We start from the raw sequence: 26,478 nt of genomic DNA, 5'->3' as shown, positions 1-26,478 counted from the left end.
AACAGGTTCACTACCCCCCCCCCCCCCCAAAAAAAGTGACATCCGGAGTGTGCACCGGTTAACACGGCAATCTGGAACATTCAATGAAATTGCCCTTTCAGGAGTCATTTCACTGGCACGATTGCTCGAGGGGGCAAGCGAGCAAATCACCACTTTGCGCTGATTTATTAGCGCAACGTGAGTCGGCAAACCTTTCCGCATCTTCCTCTTAACCCTGTCTAATAGTATGCCGTTAATAACTCAAATACTCAAGTGGAGAAACGTTGTTGAGAAGAAACATGGAGCGGGGAAAAAAAAAAGTTGGAACGCGTTTGCACGTCACGTCGTTCGTTAGATGCGAAGTGTAATTAAGGTGTACCGCGGCCGTAAATTGCGGTAAGTCGATTACATTTCGACCTCCTAGCGCGACGCGCTCAGGCAGCATCCTATGAGGTCATACGAAGAGTTGCGTGAATGCAGTCGCACGAACACTTACCGCCACATTTCACGCCTGGGCTCCAACCAGAAGAAGAGGCAAAGAGAGAGAGAGAGAGAGAGAAAACAGGCGCATACACACTTTCCGAGCGCACAACGAACCTCCTGTCATCTTGAACGAAGGAGCTTCGTCCTTCCGCCGCAGGCTCGGTGTAGCGGGCGAAATGCATGCTGTATAGACGAGCAACGAGAAAGAGCCGCTCACGTGCACCTTTCGCTGATGTATCTCTGTAACTGGGTCAGAGGGACGTCGCGTTTTCTTGCCTCCCTGCTGTGCAGCCGAGGTTGTGTCGACGCTGCAGCCGACGTTAACTGAAACAACACGAACCTCAAGAACAGCGCTTGGGCCTGACAAGAGAAGCGCTCTTCAGGCGAAACAAGGAAGCAACGCGATGCTCCTAACGGTTGTAGGCGAGTGCGAGTGCCGATTGTGAGCTACAAAACATTTATTCGCTCGCCTTTCAGACAGCAAGACTGCGTTTGGTTCGAAACAAGACAGTGCTTACGCGTAAGGCGGAAGAAGAAGAAGCAGTCAAACTACAATAACGTATACATGTGACTCGGTGTTGGCCACCCTCAAGAAGCAGGCGTATTTTAAAGCACACAACATTTAAAGGATCCATGTGGCGTATAATGAAATACCCCTGTCACACGCCACATCTAATGCCATTTACAACGAATGGCATGAAGCAGACCTGATGACCTTTTACCTGCGTGCTGTCACACGACTAAAACAAGTGTTATTTTCAAATGATAACCATGACCTTGGCCCTCCTGAGCCGCGGATTTCAGAAGAAATAAAAACGTACTAAAGCTTGCATGTAACATGCGTGTATACACAAAAATAATTTTTATGAGTAAAAAGGAACTCATAGAATATAAGCGCCACCGTTTTACCCAACTTGCCACAGCTGCACGTACGAAACTCTCCAAAACCAACATGGTAGCCGATATGACCAAGCATGAGTACACTTGTAAAGTGAACTGAAGCGGGGCGCATGACTGGCTTCCCGGCTGCAGAAATGAGTCGACGGCAGCGATTTAGTGTAGTCACCACTTTGGTAACCACAACACGTGAAATCGGACGACCAACACCCGCAATACAGGCAACAACAACAACAGAACAAAATTGAAACATGGCCAGCGTCCAGCCGCTGTGGTTGAGAGTAGCTTTTTTTTATATTTTGTTAAAGGCTTTCGCGTGTGCTATTATGTCAACAAACCGGTAATACGTTGATCTAGCAAAGAATAAGCTATTTACAAATGGTAAAAGTTGCGTATACATAAGTACACAGTCATCTTTCTAAAAGTCCCTGGCATTGAGACTACTCATCCGGTCCTAAATTGAATGCGAATGTGTTTCGGGAACTCATTCGACAGAAAATGTGATTTTCATCAAATGGCATTAGTTTTTCCGTGTGACAGCAAGCAAATGGCATTCGTTGTAAATGACATTTGAGAAGGGTCGGACATTTCTACGTCCATAGAAAAAGTTATATACGCGCACCATTTGACAGCAAAAGCTGTTATAATATCAGAACACGGGTCACGTGCGGTGCCGTAGTTCTCCGCCGCCGGTGTTCGTAACCAGAATCAGAAGAAATAAAAGAACTCAATAAATAAAACTTCAAAGACACAACGGGATTCAAACCCGGGTCCGCTGAGTACCAGCATAGTATTCTACCACTGAGACACGCCGGTGCTCGGAATTCGCAGGCCTGATGTGGGGGGGGGGGGGGAAATCGCGTTTTAGAACCTCACAAGAACAACTATGCGTCATACAATGGGAGTTGCGTAACAAGTGGGTTGTACAATGCTCCAACCCATTAGAAAAACTTGTTCTTGATCACCTATTAACGGTGGCGCATACCCACTTGAGGTATAATTTTTCATCGTCGTCAGCCACTGCATAAAAAAATTGCAAAAAATTCCTAGCAAGTGTGTAGCGAATGCCACGCTTCTCCGAAGAATGACAAAGAATGGCATAGTGAATGTTGGCGTACTACACAAAAAGTTGTGATTATTTAGGGCGCAGGGGGTACCCAGCAAGTGTGCTTGTAGCAGTTACCCAAACAGTGCTTAGAAAAGGCATCGAAAGGCCCGCTTTCGCTGTGACTATGCTGAGCATTTCGCGCAGGCCTTGTGTTTCTTCTTTCATATTTCGTGCGATATCAAGGGGCCTCACTTGCCCTAAGAAATGATTTTTCGGCTTAGTCTGACTGCCACCCAATTTCATAACATCCATCATTTTTAGAGATCAGGCAAGTTCATAGGATTGCTCTAGAGTCGACGCAGCAGGGCCATTCGCATGCACTGAGGTCCACTGGCGCCAAATACAAAAAACGAAAAATAGGAGTAATAATAAGTACGCTTTAACAGTGATACACACACGAAGTTTTCTTGACGAAATGAGATATGACTAATAGGAGCGCTTTGCACAACAAAAGCGACCATTCTTCTCCACTCTAGAGACCACCGTTCTGCCTCTTTCCCACACTATTCAGTGGCGAAGTCAATTGGAAACAATGTGGAGTCATACAGCGGAGACGCGCGACCCAAATTCTCGCCGCGGGCTAGAAACCACGCTGGTGGCTCATCGCTAATGAACCCATCCACAGAGGAGGCGGCTTCGCACTCCCCCCTCCAACAGAGGCCCCTCTCCCTTTTCCCCGCTTCTTTAAAAGGAGCAACCCGCGAGCGTTTGGCTGCTGCGACGCGGCGCATTAGAGGAACGCTTGGCCCCGCCGGAATCACATCAATCAGAGGCACGCCGACCGCCAATTTCGAGGAAGCAGCCGGAGGCCGCGGAAAGGGGAAAAGTGCCTCCACCAGCTCGAAGCGCCACTCTGCGCGCAGCCTTTGTCTCTCCGTCTGCTCGTGTCACGGCGGCCGGGACAAAACTCGGAAAAGTGGGAAGTTTTATAATGGCACTACACAGAGGCGCCTTTAGATGCCAGAAACAATCCATCAACGCACAAGCGAGCTTGGCATATAAGCGACGCTAACCGCGCGGTGTTCCTCCGCCGTTCGTTCGACGCTTGTCCGTGGCAGAGCATGCGAAATACATGGGGAAATAAACTAAAGGAGTCTATACGGCGATGCTGAAGAGCGTCACGAGAAGATACGACAGCTGTCGTTTTCAGGTAGTGAGGTTTGATTTCATTTCCTTTAGCCTCAGCATTTACAGATATCTATGGTAGGGCTGATTCATTAAAAAAACAAAAACAAAAAGTGAAGTGATGCAGAAAACAAATGCTATCTCTCTCTCTCTCTCTCTCTCTCTCTGTGTGTGTGTGTGTGTGTGTGTGTGTGTGTGTGTGTGTGTGTGTGTGTGTGTGTGTGTGTGTGTGTGTGTGTGTGTGTGTGTGTGTGTGTGTGTTAAGACAAACGTCGCAAAAAACGTGCCACGTTGGTATTTCAAGCGCCGTTATAGTTTACATGTTCCGTTCTTTGCGACATACCACGCAAATTTTCCAAACACATGCACTCAAACTTCTCTGAAAACGTGCAACATATATATACAGAGCGCAGGCGGCTCACAAGCAATTTACGCATATACTTCAGAATGTTCGGCCGTGACAAGCGACTCGTGCACGTATACATGCAGCGCATCTCTGCCGGGTATGCGCTATTAGGACGCGCAGATCATTATTTATTATATTTAAGGCCTGTAACGTGCAACACCCGAACACGTCGTTGTCCCGAAGGCAATGCCCGTTTAATGCGAGCGCTAAGCAACACGGATGTTTATGCCGTCTACGCAAGGGCAACGCTGCGCAGTAAAGCACACGCGTGTGGCATCACTGAGGCTGAGCCGCCTTTTACATTGAAGTGGGGGCTCGTAAAGATGCCCCCGTATCATTCAGTTTAACGAGACCGGCTGAAACACTTGCGAAGATACTGAGCAATCAATGAAGTGCATGCATACTCTGAGGTGGTTTAGTCGAGCGAGGCCGCACAGAGAGAAGCGGTGAGCGAAAAGAACTATGCGTTATGCCGGCTCTGTCGTGTGAGATAGGCGCCATCGAAGAATATTAGCGGAAGTGTCACGTGGTTTGCGAAAAGTTATACATGTACCAAATGGAGCTCTTACAAGCCAATCAGGCAGCATCTATTTTTATTTTTTTTGCTTCAGTGAAGACGAACCATATGCGTATACCGCATGCAGCGACTCAAGCCGGATGTATAGGAAGCTTCGTGTTCGTAAGCGATGTTTGATAATGGCCGGGTGCCTTGCTATACTGTGACAATCAGTTGGAGGGGATTTTAACATCCCTCTCCACCCACCTCTGCCCCCCCCCCCCCCCCCCCAAATGTGGCGTTGAAAGCGTTGCATAATTACGCGCATATGCGACAAGACACCGCAGTCAGCGACAAGACAATGACGTCCGGCGATTAAAGGGCACGAAATGAAAGCTGCATTCTTAGAAGAACAGCAATGAAAAGTGAGTAATAATAATATGTATTGGGTTTAACGTTCAAAACCACGACATGATTATGAGAGACACCGTAGTAAAGGGCTCTGGAAATTTCGACCACGATGGGGTCATGCAGTTGCACCTATATCTAAGTACACAGGCCTCGAAAATTTCCGCCTCCATCAAAAATGCGTTCGGGTTTCGATCCTGCGGCCTGCGGGTCAGCAGCCTAGCACCCTAACTGTTAAACTGCCATGGCGGGTAAAGTGTGCAGCACTTACTATTTCGATATACCGTTACTACGTGTCGCTATATGTTTTAATTACAGAGAAAAATATGACAGCTAGTAAACTTTGCCACTACTACCAAGCGTTTCCTGCTTAGTAAACGTTACTTGTTCTCTTCGTAGCTGATTGTGCTGCAATAGTGACTTTCTTGTGAAAAATTTAGGTTAACCATCACTTTTGGTCATGTCTCAATATTATCCTCATGTTTTGTCGTAGCACACGTACCAAGTACACTTAAAATTGATAAGTAATGAAATACAATTGAATTAGAAGCGAATTTCACAAAAAAATATACACACGGTAATCCGCACAGATATCAAGACATCATGCCAATGTTTGTGTCGGACGGCTTGCCCTAACTTGTGTATACAGTTGCCTTAACTTGGTGCTCAAGTTTTGTATAATCGTAAAAAAAATACAGCAAGGAGAGGATATAGCTGCTCAGTATTATCCATGAAAAGTAGCGTAGTTTGTGGCATTCTTATTTTTCTTTATTTTGGTCATCACTAAAGGATAAAACAGGCAAGCACAAACAACGCCACATACATGATAAGAACACGTGGACACCGCTGCGTTAATTGCGCAAGCACCAACAACGAAGCAGCGAGCGTGTTGGAAAAATGAAGTTGGAATGGTCAACTCCAATGCTATAGAAGTGGCTGACTTGATGCATGGCAGCCGTCAAGGTTCCAGGCAAAAGCGAAATGAGGCGAGCCGGTTCGACGAAGAGGAGCAACACAGCTCGCCCCTTTTTAAAGTGAACACTGCACTACAAAAAAAAAAAGAGAATAAAACAGCGTTACAATTCTTTTTCATTTCCGCACGGCGCCTTAGGCCCGTGCGTTTGACCCTGAGCGTTACATGACTTCTAAATAGTGCAGGTGAAAATTAAGCAAGTATGCGAATGAAAGTGTAGGCTAAAGTGGGAACGTGGGTGGGCAGCCGCGCAATTTCGTCATGACTATTAAGCGTTCAAAATCCCAAGGAAAAAGAGCTAACGCTCTTTATGTGTTTTGTTTGGGAGCGGCATAATTAAGTACTCAACCTTCAGATTGTTGTCCATGAACAACGCGACAGTCTCAAATTAAGACACAGGCCCACACGCGGAGCGTGTTGCAACGCAGTAATTAGAAAAAGGCTCCCACGAGCCGTGAATGCAAAAATGCAAATTAAGTGAAATCACGCGTACAACGACAACCGGTAGAAGATAGGAGCCCTATATTGTGAGGTTTAAGGAGAAAATCACAACTGTCCATGTTTCAAGGTGATGAGGTCCACAAAAGATGATAAAAAATAACAGCATATCCACGGAGTGAATGATGATGAGTGGGGAGAAGCGTCCGTCCGTCCGTCCGTCCGTCCGTCCGCCCGCCTGCCTGCCTGCCTGCCTGCCTGCCTGCCTGCCTGCCTGCCTGCCTGCCTGCCTGCCTGCCTGCCTGTCTGTCTGTCTGTCTGTCTGTCTGTCTGTCTGTCTGTCTGTCTGTCTGTCTGTCTGTCTGTGGATATGCTGCGCTGGCTACGCCGAAGGGATGGACTGCCCTAGACCATCAGAAGCTTCGCCCCTAAAAAAAGTGACGAGCTCCAGGTGCAAGTGTACTTCGTCCGTCTCGTCTTTGCGTCGCTGAGTGAGTGATATATGGAAAAACTTTATTATGGTCTATCGTAACACGCTCTAGCCCGTTGCGGGCCACTCCCACGTCGGAACAGAAAAACCAAGTCTCGTTGGATGCGTCGCTGGCCCGTTGGACTGCCCATAGCTGTTCTTTCGATACCGGGGCTGGTAAAAGGAGCCTCCAAATTAGACGACGTGATGACTAAGCTGTCGCGTAACGCGGGGCACCGCCAGAGTTTATGTTCTAAGTTGACTATATCCGCGTCTAATGAGCGTGCATTAGTGTGCTGCATTCCCGAATAAATCTTGTGCGGGGTTAGGGTACGCCCCGACCTGAAGTACCCTGAATGCCAGAGCCAGTGGTCTGCTGAACTTTCTGGGCATTCGGGAGGGGGAAAAAAGCAAGGGAGCGCAGATCAGCGCGTCCACTTCGTCTTCGTTAGCGTCGTCTCTGCACCATTCGCGTGAGCAGCAGCGCAACAGGACCGTGAAGAAGGGTGAGGCGCGCGATCCACACTGGGCCTGCATGGCCCTGCCGACCACGAATGGTCCAGAAGGGGGGGAGACGCGGGAGCCACGTTCACTTCTAATCAGGGCAGCTGGGCCGAATGCAGCTGCTTCTGCATGCTCTGGGTTCATGTGGTGCAGTCGTATTTCGATAACTACACCGCACGATGCCTATACAACACCGTATAGGCTCAGAACTTCATTCCACATCGCTCAAGTCCGACTGGGCTTTCGCCTTCCCTTTATTAAAAAAGTTCTAAGCATCCCTGAATTATTTTCCCTGCCTTCTTTGATGGACCAAGGCGGCACTTTTCCAAAGTTACAACCAAAGAAAAAATAGGCTAGCCATGGGTGTTGGATGATAACAAAAGAATAAGACGGGGCGAAAGGAACCAATCAATCGATCGATAAGCTCTATTAATTCCGATTAAGAAAATGTGTGCATAACATTTGAACTGACAGCTGAAAAAAAAGTTCCCGGTTCATGGAGCTGAAGCTGCTATACCCAAATAGACATCGTAAGAGACATGCTCAAACATAATGGCGACAGAACGACGCTTACCCTTCTTGCCATTAAAAAACATATTAAGGTTAATGTTTTCCTAGCGGCGAAGTGACACAATGCACTCAATAAACCCTTACTGATGCACGCATTCAGCAAATGCAAGTGTGTCGGCATGACCATGTGGGCTCGGCGTTTGGAATGTTTCGCGAGCTCTTTCTGAAGTTCACAATGCATTAAGCCCCGCCAGCAATGCGAAGTCGATCGCTTGGATAACCTTCATATCTATTCGAAGGATCGCGTGAAGTGCTGTTCACACCCAGGTCCGCAAAATGTATTTTTATTGTCTCCCGATTTACTCTGCCGCTACATTCACAATTTATGAAATCTGGTTAACCTTCCTGTTCTCTCTCTCTCTCTCTCTCTCTCTCTCTCTCTCTCTCTCTCTCTATATATATATATATATATATATATATATATATATATATATATATATATATATATATATATATATATATATATATATAAACTGAATGTCTAAATATTTTCACCAAAGGTCATATTTAGTATTAACCTCAGATTTTTTACAAGCCGAAAGCTACGATAAAATATGAATAATGATTTGTAATTGATTGGCTGTCGATGGTACAGCGGGAAATATTGACGCGACACAGAGCAATTAGCACACAAGGCAAATAAAGAAGAGAAACGATTCGTTCTGTGTTCGCCGATATAGGCACATGGGCCGCGTCCGCGAGTATACGCACACCATATATGGAAAACGGCTTTTGCTACACAGGCTCGGCCACGCGGCAGCCGTGCTACTAGGCTGGCCTTGGCGCGGACGTCAAGCCGCCGCCGCGTAATGTATTGCCCCGCAGATCCGACAGCCGCGAGATGTGCGCAGAATGCGCAAGCGCGATACAGCGGCGGCCCTTGAAGCGACGCGAGGCCCGCATCAGCTTCCCTCCGCCACCAACAACACACACACACAGCCGTGACTTTGTAACGAGACGAGGCGCAAGGCCAACGCGTACGAAAATTTCTACGGACGCCCGTGAGCGCGCGGAATTGAGATGAGCCGTCATCACTTATCTCAGTATACCATCGCGCATCTCCATATAATGCCACGCCTCATTTCGGCGAACCCTGCGCAGTGGACGCGCACGAGGTAAATGTGGCCCGGTGGTAGCACGGTGCTTACGAATAGCGATCGAATTTAGCGGTATATAGCGCCGTCCCACTCATTTTTATGACGCGCTGAACATTGAGAGTATACGTAGAGCTCGAAATGGCCTCACTGACTTCCATCCAGTACGCCTTCCTAAGTTTGCTCGGTTCTCTCGCGAATATTGCGTCGCATATGGTCATCCTTACAGTGCTCACGCTTTATATACCCTACAGAACCAAAGCCCTGAAAGTGTGAAATGGATTTATCCGTGTCTCGTTCTTGTGAATATATATATATATATATATATATATATATATATATATATATATATATATATATATATATATATATATATATATATATATATATATATAATAGTTTGTTTTTATGCTACCTTCTTCTTTTCATTTTTCTCCTGCGACGGAGGTTTTCCTCCGCTTGTGTGTCGCGTGGAGCGTGCACACACACGTTGCGCCTTTCTCAACGCCTTTCAAGTGTCGTCCGTCAAGTGCGCAAGGACAAAGTCATTGTTTCCAGTTAAACTCCACGCTACTTCCTCGTACAAAACAGCGGAACGGCGCCGGCGTTGCCATTACGCCGTTGATTGCTTCGCATACAGCAACGTTGTGCGCTTAATGCGGGAAACCGCGAGGCGACAGACTTATGCCGAAATCACGTACGAATGAATCGAAAAACCGAGTGCTGGCAGTGTGAGACAGATCGATTTTATCTTCCCTGGCTGAAGCTTCGACAAAAACACGTGTACATCTCATGCTGCCAAAACCAGCCCTAAGATCCCCTTTAATGTGAACTAAAAAAGCCGAGCTGAACTAATGTGTATAGCAACCATCTTATCTTAGGAGGTGATAATAAAGAAATATAGAAAAGAAGTCATGCCCGTCACAAGTGCGCGCTAATTAATATTATATGCATTCATTTAAGGATATAGCTTTGTTCTTCTTCTCGTTGTTGATTTAGAGCGACCATGCATAACTCTTACTTTAGAGTTATACAGACCTTTATTTTTACGAATACTGCACAGTTGAGTGGCATAGTTGGTCAAGTTTGTGCTTATGTAAACGCCGTCGTAGCGTACCTGATATATGGTACTGCGCTTTTATAAGCTCGAGCGGGCGGCCTAGATTCCCAATCACGGCGCACGCATTCCAATAGGGGCGACACTTATATTTCTGCAGACGTTCGAAACCCCCAGCAAGTCGAAATTAACGGGCGCAGCCCGTGCCTACGTCAGCCCTTATAATCAGATCATGGTGACCGGTACGTGAAACCCCAGAATTTTCTGAAATGCACGAAGGCACAATAATCGTTAATTGAAAAAACCTTTACAGGGCCAGGAACAATGCACCTGCTTCTATAGGACTTTCTCAATAAGTTTCGGTAGGTGCTGCAATCATTCTCGTGAGAGATTATCTGATATATGTACATCGTTGTTGATTGTCTCGGAGCACAGATGTGACATCTTTCCTGCGTACTCGACCACTTTTCGGCTTCGCAAAGACCTACAGAGTAACATTTGCAGGAGTCGTCGCTGTTCATCTAAGCGATATTCCATCAGGCTATACAGCGTGAAACAAGACTCATCTCTGTTGTGGTGCCTCCAGCTACATGGGGCGCCTTATCATTCCGAAGATAACTAAGAAAACTGATAAACCAAAATAATTTTAAAAACAAACACTGCTACTATTTAAGACATAGGAAATTCATGCAGATTACGTATGCTGATTGGTCGGTTTGGTCTACCAACTCCATAGGTGTCATGATAGCGGCAGCGATAATTTAATTTACGTCCACCTCGGTTAAACAGTGGCTGGCGTACTCGGCTGCTGATCCGAAGCCCGGCCGTGGTGGTTGCATTTCAATGGAGGCGAAATGGTGTACTGTGCGATGCCAGGGCACGTAAAAGAACACTAGGTGGTCAAATTTTCCGGAGCCCTCTACTACAGCGTCTCTCACAATCATTCGTGGTTTTAGGACGTAAAACACCAGATATTATTATTATTATTATTATTATTATTATTATTATTATTATTCAGTTAAACTATAATTTATATCCCATATGGCAATATTGACGGCGTCCGAGCCTTTTGCCCTGCAAACTGATACGCAATTAGACGTGATCAGGCTAACAGGTCGCAATCTGTGACTCAAAGGCAGCGCTTCAAAGTTTGCTGTTACGACGCCTGCGGCACAATACTCATGAACATTCAGTACCGGAGACAAACCTATATCATGCTCCTGCGAAAGTGCACGATTTGGTTGGCTGTCTGAACAAACCGTTGGTTTGGGGGTAATGACATTACCGAAAAGGCGGACCTGTCACCTCATGGAGGAATTCACGTGGCATCGATCAAACTATTAAGACCTACAACTGCAAGGCAAACTTTGTTGCCTCAGACTATCACGCGCGCTTACTGATCGTCTTCTGGTCTAAGAAAGTATTTCCTACATAAAAGTGGCCCTCTTCAAAAGAGGTTAAAATTTTTTTTTAACCTCCTTTGTCCTTCCTTTTTAAGCTGCAACCCCGATCAGAAGTTTCCCGCGCTCCGTTTCTGTGTCCCCTCCACGTAGGCGATGCAATCGCAAAATATTTCTGGTTCCACGCACTATACTTGTTGAACAGTTTCTAGTGCCATTCTATAGATTTATGCTACTTATTACGTTCGGCGCCTCCTCCCCCATGGCTATAGACACAAGACACTTTTCAGAAGGAAAGATTATTTGACCATGCGGCCATGTGAGCCGCTGACGCGAAAAGCAACGAGAGTGTTATACAATGCTTGCAGTCAAGAGGTCTCCGCGACCGCTTTATAAGTGTATATCTTCAAGTGTATACGCACGATTGGTGCTGCCTGTTTCTTTCTTTCCATCCCTCTATCCATTTTCCGCAGCGAAGCGTAGCAAGACATGTCTGTATAGATAACCGCGGCACCCTTCGTTGCCGCTCCTTATCTGTTACCCCATTCATATATTGTATTATTTGTTGATGTTAAAGTCACACGCTTCGTGGTTTGTCATTTGAACTACATTTTCAACCCACTCCGCCAAGATTCAGCAACCGGTTCCTTCGGCGCGTATGCATGATACGGTTTTGATACCTTTATTGAATTCCGCTTGCAGGACGTTCGCTTAGCAAGAAACTGCCGTCGCAGACCGGCCCCGCACTTGAGAAACGAGAGTTTGGACAAGACGACCTCGCCAGGCTGAATCGAACACCGACTCGGCGCGCGCCGGCTTGCACACACTCGTGCCAGGGCAATTAGGAAAGTATTGCAGTCGACGCCAGGGTCAGCGAAGGAGGGGCGCGCTCTGTTCGCCACTTCACGCAGTCCAGGTCGTTATGTAAACACATTCGAGCTCGTTGATAGCTTTTCGCATCGGGCCCCCAGGCAACCGACATATAGGCCTCACAATTGCCTCGTTCGTGGCGCAATACGTGACTCGCTCAGCATGCCACGAAGTTGCTTGCGCGGTTGTGGCTCCTTGGTACACAACCGATAAGCCGGAACGGTGAAAGGGCTAAAGAAGAACGTGGTAACGTTTAACTGCTTAACGTACCATTACGTTTAAGACACGCAGTTCCCTTCCGACTTCCTACTTCACACTATAACAATGGTCACACGAGGTACGAAATAAATGCCAGTGTTACCCACAGACTTCTCCCGTGTGTTTGTACAGACGCCCGAGATGGCTAGTTCTGTAATGGCAAAATGCCCAAGCCGCTGAAGTCATACACAACTGGCCTTCATATAAAGTGACCTATGGGTTGTGTCTAAAATTTCGGGTTGCTCTTACATACACAGTTTGAATAGCCCCGCCACGGTGGCCCAGTGGTTAAGGTACTCGGCTGCTGACCCGCAGGTCACGTAATCGAATCTCGGCTGTGGCGGCTGCATTTCCGATGGTGGCGGAAATTTTCTAGGCCCGTGTGCTCAAATTTGGGCGCACGTTAAAGAACCCCAGGTGGTCGAAATTTCCGAAGCCCTCCACTACGGCGTCTCTCATAATCATATGTTGGTTTTGGAACGTTCAACCCAAAATATCTATCTATCTACACAGTTTGAATAAAATTTACATAGTATAGATGGCTCACATCGAAGACCGTTTGGCCGTATCAACAAGTGAAACAATCAGCGTAACAAGCAGAAACATCTCGGGCCGAAATCACAACAATTCTCCGTGTTTTATTGCTCGGCTGACTTTGCTAATAATATTTCCACCAACAATATTGGCCGAAATATTTTCCTACGAACATGTTTAGCATGAGATCTTTTTGTGAGTACGCCAACTGTATTTTCTAGCATTGTAGAAAACGCATTAAGTGTATCTAGTGCTGAGTTTTTTATAAAAATGATGCCACAAAACAAAGTCATTTCAACTTTCTACATGCCGGTTGTACGAGTGCCTATTCTGTGCGGCAATTTATTTTAATATTTGAGCACCGCGCGTTGCCGCAAAGTGGTCTCAGAATGGGCATTTGAACATCGCCGAAAGCCACGCAGTTTCTATGGCTTGTGTTCAGCGTATCCTTTCAGTTTCATTTTAGGTATTTTTAGGTATCTTTTATTTTAGGTATCATTTTAGGCACCACCTCACATCATATTTACTTTTAACTAATCGTAATTCTCAAGCGCGCGCAGGTTTTACTAATCCTCTCACGCTGGGAAATAATTCAGCACTGTGCTAACGCACATTTCACCCAGAAACGTTTAAGGAAAGCAAAACAGGCAGATGCTGCCGAGAGAGGCGCCTTAGACAGCCGTATATGAGAGCGATTTTAAAGAGGGAAAGGGATGCAATAGCTGAAAAACAGAGCGACCCACATACGCCGTTCTACACGCCCACTAGCGGAAGTGGTCGGCTCGGTTTTCCTTGAGGAACTCCGGCGGTGGCTGCGATGACTGACCAGCGGGGGCTCGTTCCTTCCCGTGTGGAATCAATTACTCGCTCGGTGGCGCACTCGGGCCGCTTAACGGGGCGAAAATAGCGGCGCGAGCTTAGGACGAGCACGCGCGAGCCAGAAGAGCTTCTGCCGACGCGCGCGCACAAGCAGCAAAAGCACCCGATACTCAATGGCCATATGGCAGGAGGCCAAGAATAAACCGCCTCATCGGACGCTTGAATGAAGGCGGAGCGTCAAGCATACGCGCTGCGGTCACGCGGAATGCCTTTTGAATGACGTCTGCGAAGCAAAACTGATTTACACTCCACCTAAGCAGAAGAAATCGATGTGGCGCCCGAATGATACGCTCCTAACGTCAGTCGCCAGAGATGAAAGGCTCACTTTCTCGTAAAAGACGCGTCTGACGCACTAGATGCGGCAGCGGCATAGATCACGAATGACTGTCTGCGATTTGCGAAGCGGAAGAGGTCAGCTAGCCGTACATGCAGAGGCGACACAATCGCCGTGTCGGAAGATTGGTTTACGTGAACGAGACGCGCGCAGGCCGAATCAGAAAGCAGGTTGACAGAGCCCAATGTGACCGCATTTGCATGGTCTCGTTTCTGGAGGGACGAGATTGCATCGGCACCCTGCGTCGGAGTAAAAGACAAACCAGTGCGACAGCGGGGCTTCTGGCTCCGAGACACCGCCGACCCAGCCCGACCACGTTTGAATTCGTATTGCAATCTCTTCGAGTTTCGTCGACCTTCCCTGCAGCCGAGTTGACTCGCTTCAAAGAGATGCCGCTTGGCCCGTCCAGTTCTGTCTGACAGGCTGGCATATGTACAACACACACGCCTTCCATGAAACGCCCACCTAAACACCACGAGAAAGCTCACCATCACACTTGGCAGCCATTAGTGAACTATGACCATCGTTCACGCTATCGCGTTCGACATGTGTCGGAATGGATCCACATGATGAGGTATACGCGGAAGAAATCTGATGGTGGATATAAACGATATTTTACCAAGAGAGTAAGGCAACTATAAGCAATCCACTACAATCCAAACGATGTCGAACACGCAGACGCGAAGTCATCTTTGACGCCATTTCCGGTCTTACGCTGATCGCAGTCAAAGCTGTGCCCCATACATTCCGGCCATACTATTCACCAGCGCGGCCATACTGTTCACCATGACTAACGCGCTAGCTATGTCAGAAGGATTAGGAAGCATCCCTTGACGCCAGCGGGTGATGTCACGCACCACTCGAACTAAACAACGCATAAAGAAAGCCCGAGGCGGCTGTTGAGGAAGAACAGAGTCCGGCTTTGTAACCACTGACGTGTCGGCGACGCGTTCATATGTCGGCTCACTTCTATGGCCGTGAGCACTGGATATGTAAGCAAAGCCCTTTCATCTCCGCCCTTGGGTGGACCGAATGCCCGCAGGCGGAGAGAAGAAAGTGTCAGTAGCACAAGTGTCGAAGAAAAGTAGAATGAGCTCGCATGACTGTTCAACAAAAAGAGCTTTCAATACACTGGGACGTCGCAAAACCGGCTGCACACAGTCACTTATTTTTTATTCATGCAACTACGAATACACCTTATTAACACAGCCCACGTACGGGCTACGGGTATTACTCGTGGTAAAGCGACGGACACCTCTGCCAAAAGCCATCTACTCTGGCAAAAAGCCCAAGCCAGACCTCTATCGACGGCAGCTTATGCATAATGATCTTAGGAGCCCCTCTTTGACAAACAATAAAGCTCATGCATTCAGCCACTGCAGCACAAGAACACACACTACGTTCTTCTTTCCAAACTTTTGATTTCATAAAATCCTAGTATTTTCGGTTGAAAACTCGCCGTGAACCTGACGTGAAGCGTGACGACCACATACTAACTGTAAGGCAATAGTTTTTTGAACATATGTATGTATAAAGATCATGTAAGGTAATACTTCTACTAGTATAGACGCAGCTGAGTGTCTTCGCATAGTTATATTGCTAGTGATAACACGCTCGTAGTCATGTACGCTGTTCAATCACTATTTTATCATTATTCTATAAATATATCTACAGCCTCAGGTCATATCGCTATCTCTCTTGCAGTTTGAAGCACCATCACGCATTTCACGTCGCATACCTAATTAATACAGCCTTAAACGCACGAATTGTCGAACTGATTGATTTGTGGGGTTTAACGTTCCAAAACAATGATACGGATACGGGAGACGCCATAGTGGAGGGCTCCGGAAATTTAAATGGACAAACTAACGCTTCCCAATCATGAACACTTTTACGAGGCATGGTTCTATGGAATGACCTTCCTGACCCTATTGCACCTATTAGCAACCATAAATTATTTCCATATCATTTGCTGGAAGCATCTCCTGAAATAGCATCATGTCGTTGTCATCCTTTATTAATTCGCGAAGTCTTAATGCGTTCCTTTTTTTTTTTGTGCGTGAGCGTGTGTGATTGAAGACATTTTTTGCCATTGAATAATAAATTATTTTTCTGTCTAAAAATTCTTTGCAGTGAACTTTATCCTATTTTTTCCGTGTATCATATTTTCTCATTACCTGTTTGGTGATCTGTTTCTTTGATTTCCCTATCTTTATTGATGCATTTTTCTCTTATATTCATTTTGCACTGACACTGTTACTCATTGCCATATTGGGCTCAGTTAAGTACAATGAATGAATGAATGAATGGTCCGAGTTCAATATTAGCTTTTCTAAAATCATCGCTAGCCCACATTTGTCATAGTTTACACTCGTCATTTTGGCACGTGCGTTTAGGCTGCTTGGTCCTGGGTAGCAGCGTGTTATGACATGTATGACAAGTTTTAACACTGAGTTTTAGGCGCACACAGGGATGACAGATGTTCAGACACAGGAAACACTTCCTGTGGCTTCGAACATTGATTTTTTTTTTATGTTACAGATAAAATAGCACTGATGGAGCCTTTGGAAGCGTCCCCTCTTGAAAAAGTGGACACGTGGACGCAATAACAAAACCAAGCGCAATATATGCGGAGAGAGCGTAGAGAAGCAGTAGGCGCGGTCACACAACTGTGTTCGTATTCCTAAAACCTTTTCTTCTGAAGTGCTCTCAATTGTTCGCCGGCTTCCTTCGCTATTACTATGCCTAACGTCCCGACTCACTGAGACATTTCCTTACGAAAAATGTTAGACTAAGTAGTTTTCACGAACCTGAGCCCCACTTTATCGCAATTGGTTACTGATGGGAAGACTTATGAACCACAAACGTCGTTCATTTGACCACACCAGACACGATGGCATTTTTTTAGTTAATTTTAAAACGTGGTATCATGTGCGGATATCCACACATACGTGTGTGTATACATGCATGCATACACTTTTCGTACAGACCAACGTGCATACCCGCAAAAACATCTATGTTCGAATTGTTCGGGAGGGTAATGAATCTTGGCACTGGACATTAGCGATGTCCCCTGTGGACAATGGTACAGAGAACGTAACGAACAAAGAGCCTCGGGCAGTTGCCTCAATAGTGCAGTGAGTGCCTGTAGTACACTCCTTCTCCGTTGTCTATGCGTGTTGTTCTTATACTCTGTTTACTTTGCTGTCTAACACAGTTTCACTTAATCCCCGAATGCACGCTCAATGTCGTACAGAGAGCATTGAATATCCCATAAAGTAGTTATTCTCCGCTAAGCAGCGTTCACTTCGTTATATGACTATGTTGACGACTTATTCAATGACCATCTTCAAATGCGTATTGACGGACAGCACACAAGAGCCTCGCGAAGAATCACTGACGTTTTCTTGTTGAATATTTTTGTGCTCACAGCGGTGTTTTTTTTGTCACCTGAAAAGACTTGAGGCCAGAATGTCAATCTCAAGGAAAACAATGCAACATCAACAGCGCTGTGAGCACTAAAGGCGCAAAAAGTTCTAATCGTATTGTTGGTGCCCAAGAATATAATACATGCTTTGCTCGCGAGAAAAACAATTATGCACCGACCCAACCAAACCCATCGCGTCAAAATTTAGTACAATTACTTTGAGTTAAAAATGCTTTCCTTTAAACTACATAACTCCGATATTTCCACAGAATTAGCACAACATGCCGTAGGACGCAATAGAAATTCATAATAAATAGAAAAAAAAAGCCAGCACTAATGCTCGAAAGGAACACCAGAATCACAACAATCGTTTATGCAACTTCGCACATTTAGCGCCTCCATCACCGCTGAAATAAGTATCAATTTATGAGACGGCAAATATTTCACTTGTTACAAGTCGTAACTACAAAGTCATACACACTACACGTCAGACGATTAATGATTAATATCACCACGATAATCATAGACTGATTAAAATCTCGAGTACTCCGTTACACCAATCTGCTTTCATCACAGATGCGATGCTCAGAATGCTCCAGCGAAAGGATTACTGCTGATCAGATAAGATATGATTGTATACATATTTGTAATAATAATATTAATAATAATAAAAAAACGTTTTACGTCAGACTTGTTCGTTATGAGAGCATTGCAGCCAGTCGTGCTGCTGGCTGCATTGCCGGTTGCCGGCGCCAGCTGGTAAACATATTAAAAAAGAAACATTTACAAATGAAGATCTTCGCGAGTTTGTCCCCAAGTCAGTTCTTCGCCTGTTCCCCAGTGAGACGTACTTACACAGGTCAGGCCGAGACACAGGCTGCAGCTGCTCCTAGCTGTCGCCGCTCCTCAAGCAGAGGACGACAATCCCGTCCGCACGTGAGACAGCTGTTGCTCACGCTGGTGTGCGGCGAGGTACATCCGCCGAAACGGCACCCAGATTGACGATCCGCCACAATTTCGCAAATGTGCGGTGACACAGAAAAGAAAAAAATCGGTGCAGCCAAGAATTTCTGTTCAGCGTGGTCTCGGTCAAAGTTAACACACGGCCAAAACAAACGGCGCGCAGACGGGCCAGCTGATAGCACGCTATGCCGCCGCGACCAAAGACGCCGCCTCGACTGTCCGCGAGGAGGCCGCTGCGCGAATGTTGTTCGTAGAGCGGCAGCGTGGCTTCGCCGAGCGCCAACCTGCAAGCTGTTCAAGCGGCCCGCTCTGTTTGCGCGCGCTGCTCGCGCCACCTGTTGAACGAAGACGCAAACAACCAGCAGGACAACAACGCAGGCGCTCCTATCGGCACTCCGATGAACCGCCGCGGTTGGTTTCGCTTTCGTAACGCCCGGTGCGGCCAAGGCAACCGAGTTGTTATTGCGGTGTTCAGGCGTATTCTCACGCTGTACAACTTGCCATTATATTATATTATATATATGTGTGTATATATATATATATATATATATATATATATATATATATATATATATATATATATATATATATATATATATAAGGAAAAGAAGTGTACACCTAAGGGCTCGTTTTTTCGTGATTTAACACAATTTTAATGAGATCTAACAGACAGTAATGCCAAGGAATGTACAGGGCAAGTTATTAGAACCAATGGAATGTAAATAAGAAGAAAAAAAGTGGATGAAAAAATAACCAGCCGTGAGCAGGAATAGAACCTACGACCTTCGAATTATATATATATATATATATATATATATATATATATATATATATATATATATATATATATATATATATATATATATATATATATATATATATATATATATCTTGATATATGCGTCTTCAGGCCTCGAGGTAGCTTGCGCAAAACGGCGACATGTGATAACATGTGTAATCTGTAACCATGCCCAATTAGTGTCCTTTATATCAGGAAATCACAAGGAAAACTGATTGGGCACGCCCATGGCAACGCTAATTTATATTACGTCAATAATGGCTACCGAACGAAGGCCATGGCGAGAAGCATTCAAGACGGCAACATTCAGTTCTAGCTTTCGGGCTAAGTGGGGTAATCGTTAAATGAAGAATAAAAAAAAAATCCTGTGCCTACAAGACAACGGCCAAGATATTAGCCGCTGAGGCAACAACGCGGAATTAATGGGTCTTTAAAGCAGTTAAATGAAAACACTAGGCAGCCTGCCAAGTTCTTTTAATCTGACGTCCCTTCATTCACAAGCGCTAAACCACGTCATTTCAATCGCAAGCGCTAAGCCAGCTCCGCACAAACGAAACGGCCGAACACCAAGCCGTAGCTTGAGAAGTATAAAATGCCCCCGATTGATGGCATTACCTGCCGTCTCAGCTCGCATACAAGAACATGCAATTCGTGTACTGCTTGGCATGACTTGCTGTGTCCCGGCTCAGTTGCATCCGTATAGTTGTAAGGGCTCAAGGCATCTCTCGTATTGAACAGCTTTGCAGGCAGAGCTTGCTTCCATTATCCGTATGTTTGAAGTGTTTTTTTTTCCTCGTGGAAAATCCAATCTTTGACATTGTATTGTAGCGCTACACTGAAGTTTTATCATCGAATTTGCAGCAGTAAAGCCGGCTTACAGCTAGGTCAAAGTAGAAAGTGGTTCCAGTCACTGGAAAGAAAAATAAAGCTAGAGAAGGGCATTACGTCGCGCAGTCAGCCTTGAAAAGCCACTTTATCTCCAGCCGTATCAAACCAACAAGTGACCTCAGAGATTGACACTACCGTTTATTATTTCTTTAGGTGATAGTTTTCAACCTGTGCGCACTACTGTACCTGCAGCAGCATTGTACGAGAATGACCGCCCAAGCACAAAAACATACCGTGCGCCCCTGTGTGCCGATCACATGTAGCGCCAACACTTTTTGGTTTCATTGGTGTAGCACAATCTATCTCCATCTTGCATCTTCCTCCATGGTCGTCAAGAGCCAGAAATGATTGTCATCATTACCCATAGTGGCGTCGTCGATGAAATCCCAGTGGTGCACGGCAGCTACTGGCGCTAAAGTTTAGAAACTTATGGTATCGCATCGTGAGATGACGACCCTATATGCCACGCTCCGTTCCTGCCTTCCGTATAGCTGCGCTTTACGAATCAATGAAACGACACCTTAAAAGAAAGTTTTTTTCTTTTCTGGATACGGCACTAGTAAAGAATAAGTTCATTTTCAAGAGTTCTTTCTTAGCTTAGCTATAGTGTTTTACACCTTTAAGAAAAATAGAGGTGGGCTGCCAGCTGTTTCCGGAAAGCGACACCTCGCTCACCCGCTTAAAGGGGTCGGTCCTGCAACACATTTTAAGCGTGGTCAGAAAACGCTGTCGGTCGGTAGTCGAGGCTGCCGAGAACACGTAAGTCAAATATTATGGCGCGCAGCACGCGGCATGGAATTCTCCGTAAATTTTTGTAGTCAGCTACGTATGGCTTCCTCTTCTCTCGACAAATGACGCTACAAGCAAAAATCGTTCGTCACAACCTGTATCACTATTTGGCTGATTTGAGCATGGCGCGCCCGGTCGTTACAGGGGCCGCCGCAGGAGGCCGCGACTTGTCCACGCGTGCGCACGCGATCACACAACAAGCCGCGCATTAAAATAAAAAAATAAAAAAAGTGCGCTCAAAGTCACAAGGCGTGCATGACGTTCTTCTTTTTTCCCGTGCCACTCCCCTCTGTTTACCTTCCAGCGCTTTCGTCGGGACAAGAGAAGAGAGAATGCGTGCCCCGCCGCGGTGGTCTAGTGGCTAAGGTACTCGGCTGCCGACCCGCAGTTCGCGGGTTCGAATTACCGCTGCGGCGGCTGAATTTCCGATGGAGGCGGAAATGTTGTAGGCCCGTGTGCTCAGATTTGGGTGCACGTTAAAGAACCCCAGGTGGTGGAAATTTCCGGAGCCCTCCACTACGGCGTCTTTCATAATCACATGGTTGTTTTGGGACGTTAAACCGCACATATCAAGAGAGAATGCGACAAGTTACTCCGCTCGTACTTGACGGGTTCTCAAAATATTTTCAGTGGTGAATTCGTTAGGTCATGCGTTCCTTTGGTAATTCGATGGCTACATGAAAAAACAAATTGCAGGGCTCATTTAAAAAAGAGACGCTGAATGGCTTTCTACAATGAATTGCATTAGTGGGGCAAGTCCAGTGGACATCAGTAAGAGTACTGTGAAGGCGTAACGTTTGAGAAAGAATCAGTCCCGAAATACGCGAATAAGCAAAAGAAAAAAAATCATTATTTCAGAGTGCTCCTCGTAAATCAACATACCTGAGTGACGCAATATGCTTTCGATTAATCGGCTTCCAATTTTTAATCGATGTGCAGCGATGACAGTAACGAATGTTTCCTTCCAGAATATGAACATGGCTTCACAGCCGTAGCCAGAAGCCACAGTAGCTTACGTGCATACATGTCCTTACTCGCTCTTTAGTGTGACCCTGTAGAATATTTACAGAAGAAAGAAGAAAACAAAGTGTGGGCACGAAAAAAAAAAAAAAAAAAGCTCGCACATGGTGTGAAAAACCGATCGTTTGCCTGATATGAACGCGTTTCAACGCGATAGCGTTAAAGAGCTAGTTTCGCAGAAATTTCGGTGTCAGCGGCGGCATCGTTGGTTGTGAGCGAAAACTCATCATCTTATGCGCGACCAAAAAATTGAGAACGATGTAAATAAGATGAATAAATGATAAAAACCCTGGAGCTTAGTAAAGACCGAACCAGGGCTGTTTGGGTACGAGTGGGAATCGAACCCGGGTAGTTGGCGTGGTAAGCGGATGTTCTACGTCACGGCCACGCCTCTGCTTGTGAAAACGGCGAAAGGAACTTTCTCTGCTTGAAATTTCAGTGAAAGTATCTTTCACGCTTCCTGTATACACATGCTTCGCAATGCAACACGAAAGATTGTAGTAATGATGCGTGGTACAAGCGCCCATTGCCAACGGGCGTCAGAATATGGGGTTATCATAATGGCTCTACGGTTGAAAGACGGTACACCACTACAAAAGGCACACACGCTACGGCGCCTATTCCCTTAAGTCCACGTATAGTGGGTGCATAGCAAATTCGAAAAGTTTGTTTCGTGCACTAAGTGTCGCTATCGCGTTCAACTCCTTATAGGGTCCCCTAATTCTTTCATCTCTGTCATTAAAACTATTGTTTTGCCTCCACTCTACCGGCGAAGTCACATTTATTCTAGCACCTTTATCTTAAGCCACCATACGCGCACGTCCCTCGAACCTAATTCTGAGAAAACAGCGCAGAAGCCCTGGTTCTCAAGTCTACACGCTCCATGCGACGTTTCGTCGATGAAAGCACACTGAAGTTATACCGCAGAACGACACACACCGCAACCTCCTGCGCACCGGTTGTGCAATGAGTACATCGCAAGACTGGAAAGCGCGCGTTAATAGTAGAATTACTGATACAGCGACGCCTGTACGCCGCTCAGATGTTCCGCTGAGACTCAGGGCCATGCTAACAATCAAGGTGAACAGGGTGTTATGAACAGAAGTAAATACTTCTATATTCTCTAATAATATCAGTCTATGTTCCCGCGCCGCGTGCCATTTGAGAACCCCTCAATCGCGCTCCTCTATACGCTAGCTGTGTAAGCAAACAAATCCCGCCGAACGGCGCCGAACCGGTGCATGCAGCGCTTCAATTTCGGAACTTGCTGGCGCCTAGAAGAGCCGAAGACAGCCGCGCCATATGCGGAAGCGGCCGCGCTCTTCGGTGGAAAAATAACTCCACCCGAAACTGTAGCGCTTCAATGGCCTCTCTCTCTTTTCCGTTCCTTGCCCGGATATGTGTGGCATGCAGAGAAAATCTGTCTATTTAAATAGGGTTGAGGGGAGACGAGGATAAACAACCATCAGTAAAAATATGCAAGCGACCTCCCCGTCTCGCACGCGTAAACATCCCCCCTCCCCTCCTACACACACACACCAGGCACACATACGTGTTATTACAGCATTCTTGGAATCCGTGTCGCTAGAGCACAAGGTCAGCGGTTGCGACAATGTTTGCTTTTTCTCATCATCGTCGTTCAAAAAATACAATATATACTATAGGCTCACGTCTATAACACCCAGAGCTTAAGTAACTTATGACATATCAACAGAGAAGTGAGCAAAGCGGCAACTTCTGGCGGTCGTCCTTGAAGATATTCACGGTGAACTATGCACTCTGACCATTGGGAGGGGGGAGGGCGGAGGAATCGAAGTTTTACTATCTTTGATCACATTAAATGAGTTCCCGAGTTGAAAAATTGAGAATGTGAATAATGAATTAAGCAAACGCGCCACTGAACAGCTAGCATATATTCTATGATTCAGCACATAGTCATTCACTCTGCACGGAATTTTGTTTGCATTAACATTTGGGCAAATTTTGTTTTTTTTCCTTGACTATATACCTAGATTTATTTGGGACAAGTATTACCAAAGTGTTCTTAAAATATCTTCGTTGCAGCATCCCAGATGATCCTGACGGTGAACCTACCGTTATTCAAGCGAGGTCAGTACGATTTAGGAGCGAAAAGCTTTGTGCATTCGATCGCCCAAATTAATTCTAAGATCACGTGCCGCTCATCTTGATTATATTCCTTCACGGTGCAGCAGTGGTTGTGGTGCTGGGCTGCTGACTTGAAGGTCGCGGGTTCGATTCCGGCCGCGGCGGCCTCATTTCGATAGAAGCAAAATTACTGTCCCGTGCACTGTGCGATGCCAGTGTAGATTCTAGGACAGCATAAAAGGTCGACATTCAGGGAGCCCTCCACAACGGCGCCTCTAATAATCATATTTCGGTTTTGGGACGTTCAACCACAGATATTATTATTATTATTATTATTATTATTATTATTATTATTATTATTATTATTATTATTATTATTATTATTGAACTTGATACGCAAATCATAGGCATTGCCTACATCTTTTTTTTTTGACAAAAAGTCGTAACCTATAAAGACGCTTTTGCGAACACTGTCGCGACAAGGCGGGACACACAATTGAGTATTTGGGGAGTGTTTCTGCTACACAACAATATTCGTGATCTACTTCGAGTGTTCCCTCGCGCTATCGTGACGGTTCCGGTAGTTCGCGGTCGCGAACGGCGCGCGCGTTATCAGTGGGAGATAGCGTTCCCGACAGTAAATTGGCCAGCGCCGGGTTTTCAAGAAAGGAAGTGCGAGCAAGTCAGTTGACTATTATCCTTGTGTAGAACTACTCCCCAAATATTACATTTCTTTAGAATGATGGGTGCTAAAGTAACTACAAAGGTTTGCGAGACTTTGGACTAACGGCCCGACATTCAGAACACCTGTTTTAGATGCGAAGCAGCTCTTTGACTAGCCTGTGTAACGCTGTCCCTCCGTGCGAACGCGCCGCGTGCCGCAGGCGCGGGCGCCGTGCCAAGTAGATCACGCCGCTGCTGCGCGTCGACGTCACGTTCCATTCGCAGTGCGCGCTGACGTCACTCTTTCCCTCACCTGCCGCGCATTAGCCGCGGCGCCCGCAGCTGCCGCCTTGTCCGCTCACTACCCCACAGAGTCGTCGGTTCACGCGCAATAAACCTGACGCACGCCTAACGTACACGTTGAAACATGTCTGTACGTGTCAGTAACAATACCTATGCCAGCCATCGCCTCAAACGAATCTTCCAGCGCTCACCGCAGCAGCCACGTTAGCGCCGTTTAATTCGTGACGCCAACCGTGTGCAACGCTGCTGTTTCGCATGCCATCAGGGTCTCCCCTTCGAGGAGACGGTCCAAGGTTTTTTTTTCTTCAAGTGTATTTACAGAATGTATAGTGAACAACACTAATTTTACAGATTCATCCGGAAATCTGTACTTACGATACAGATTTTCCCCTCCTGCCCCTCCGTTCAGCCGCCATGTCATTCAAAACTCTGGCCTTCTCCGCTATTGGTGGTGACCGATTGCAAGTATAGGTAAGGAGAAAAACAGTTACAAAACGACCTGCTTCACAAGAGCCCGACATTGGCGACACCGTTCGACGCCACTGAGCTCTGCACTTGGTTACGGTTTTGCCAGTCGAAAACTTACTCCACGTGCACGGATGAATTCTACAGGAAAGCTTTTGCTACCGCAATATAACATCGATATCACTCACAACTGCGAACATGACAATGCAATCAATTGAACACAAGGCATTGGAAGCATTTCAGCCAAGACCCAAGGTCTTTCTGAGATATGCCGATGACTGGGTCTGCGTGATAAAGAAAAGAGACGTTCAGCCTTTCCTTTAGTGCCTAAATGACGTTGAGACTTCCATCAAGTTTACTGTGCAAGAAGAAAAAGTCACTTCTTGGACGAAATCGTAAAACTCCACTTCTTGGACGATATTGTAAAACGTGCTCCCACAGACCTCGCCTTCGTTTTGTACCGAATGCCAACTCACACTTAGCCCACGAACGCTCAGTGATTCGGTCTTTAGTTCAACGAGCTATTAGCATTTGTTTCGATGCAAGAAGCCCACAGGAGGAGCTCCGGCCGATCGAAAATGACCTGATAAGGAATGGATACCCCAAAAAATTTAGTAAGAAAACAACTAAATTCGTCAGAGATAACCAGCAGCCAAACAGTCAAGCCGTGCAGACGCATTGTCTACACACAGGCGCGCATCGATTCCATACATTCTAGATGTAAGCGAAGCCCTAGCCAGCGTATTTAGAAAAAGTGGTGTGCAGAGAGAGAG

The 26,478-nt window shown here is 46.2% G+C and overlaps 1 protein-coding gene across 2 annotated transcripts in view; it reads right to left on the bottom strand.

Annotated features, from left to right (window-relative positions):
- LOC119187801 (breast cancer anti-estrogen resistance protein 3 homolog) overlaps positions 1-26,478 on the bottom strand; it is a 236,038-nt gene that overhangs the window by 149,098 nt on the left and 60,462 nt on the right. The window contains exon 1 of one of the 2 annotated variants that reach the window (XM_075878846.1): positions 18,565-18,697. The exons of the other annotated variant lie outside the window; for it this stretch is intronic. The gene's annotated coding sequence lies outside the window, so the exon portion shown is untranslated. Of the gene's footprint in view, positions 1-18,564; positions 18,698-26,478 lie in introns of those variants that run through there. 2 annotated transcript variants of the gene reach the window in all.

The sequence above is a fragment of the Rhipicephalus microplus genome, chromosome X (genome assembly GCF_043290135.1).
Source record: "Rhipicephalus microplus isolate Deutch F79 chromosome X, USDA_Rmic, whole genome shotgun sequence".
In the NCBI taxonomy this organism is placed as follows: Eukaryota; Metazoa; Arthropoda; class Arachnida; order Ixodida; family Ixodidae; genus Rhipicephalus; species Rhipicephalus microplus.
This window is presented reverse-complemented; position numbering and strand designations above follow the sequence as displayed.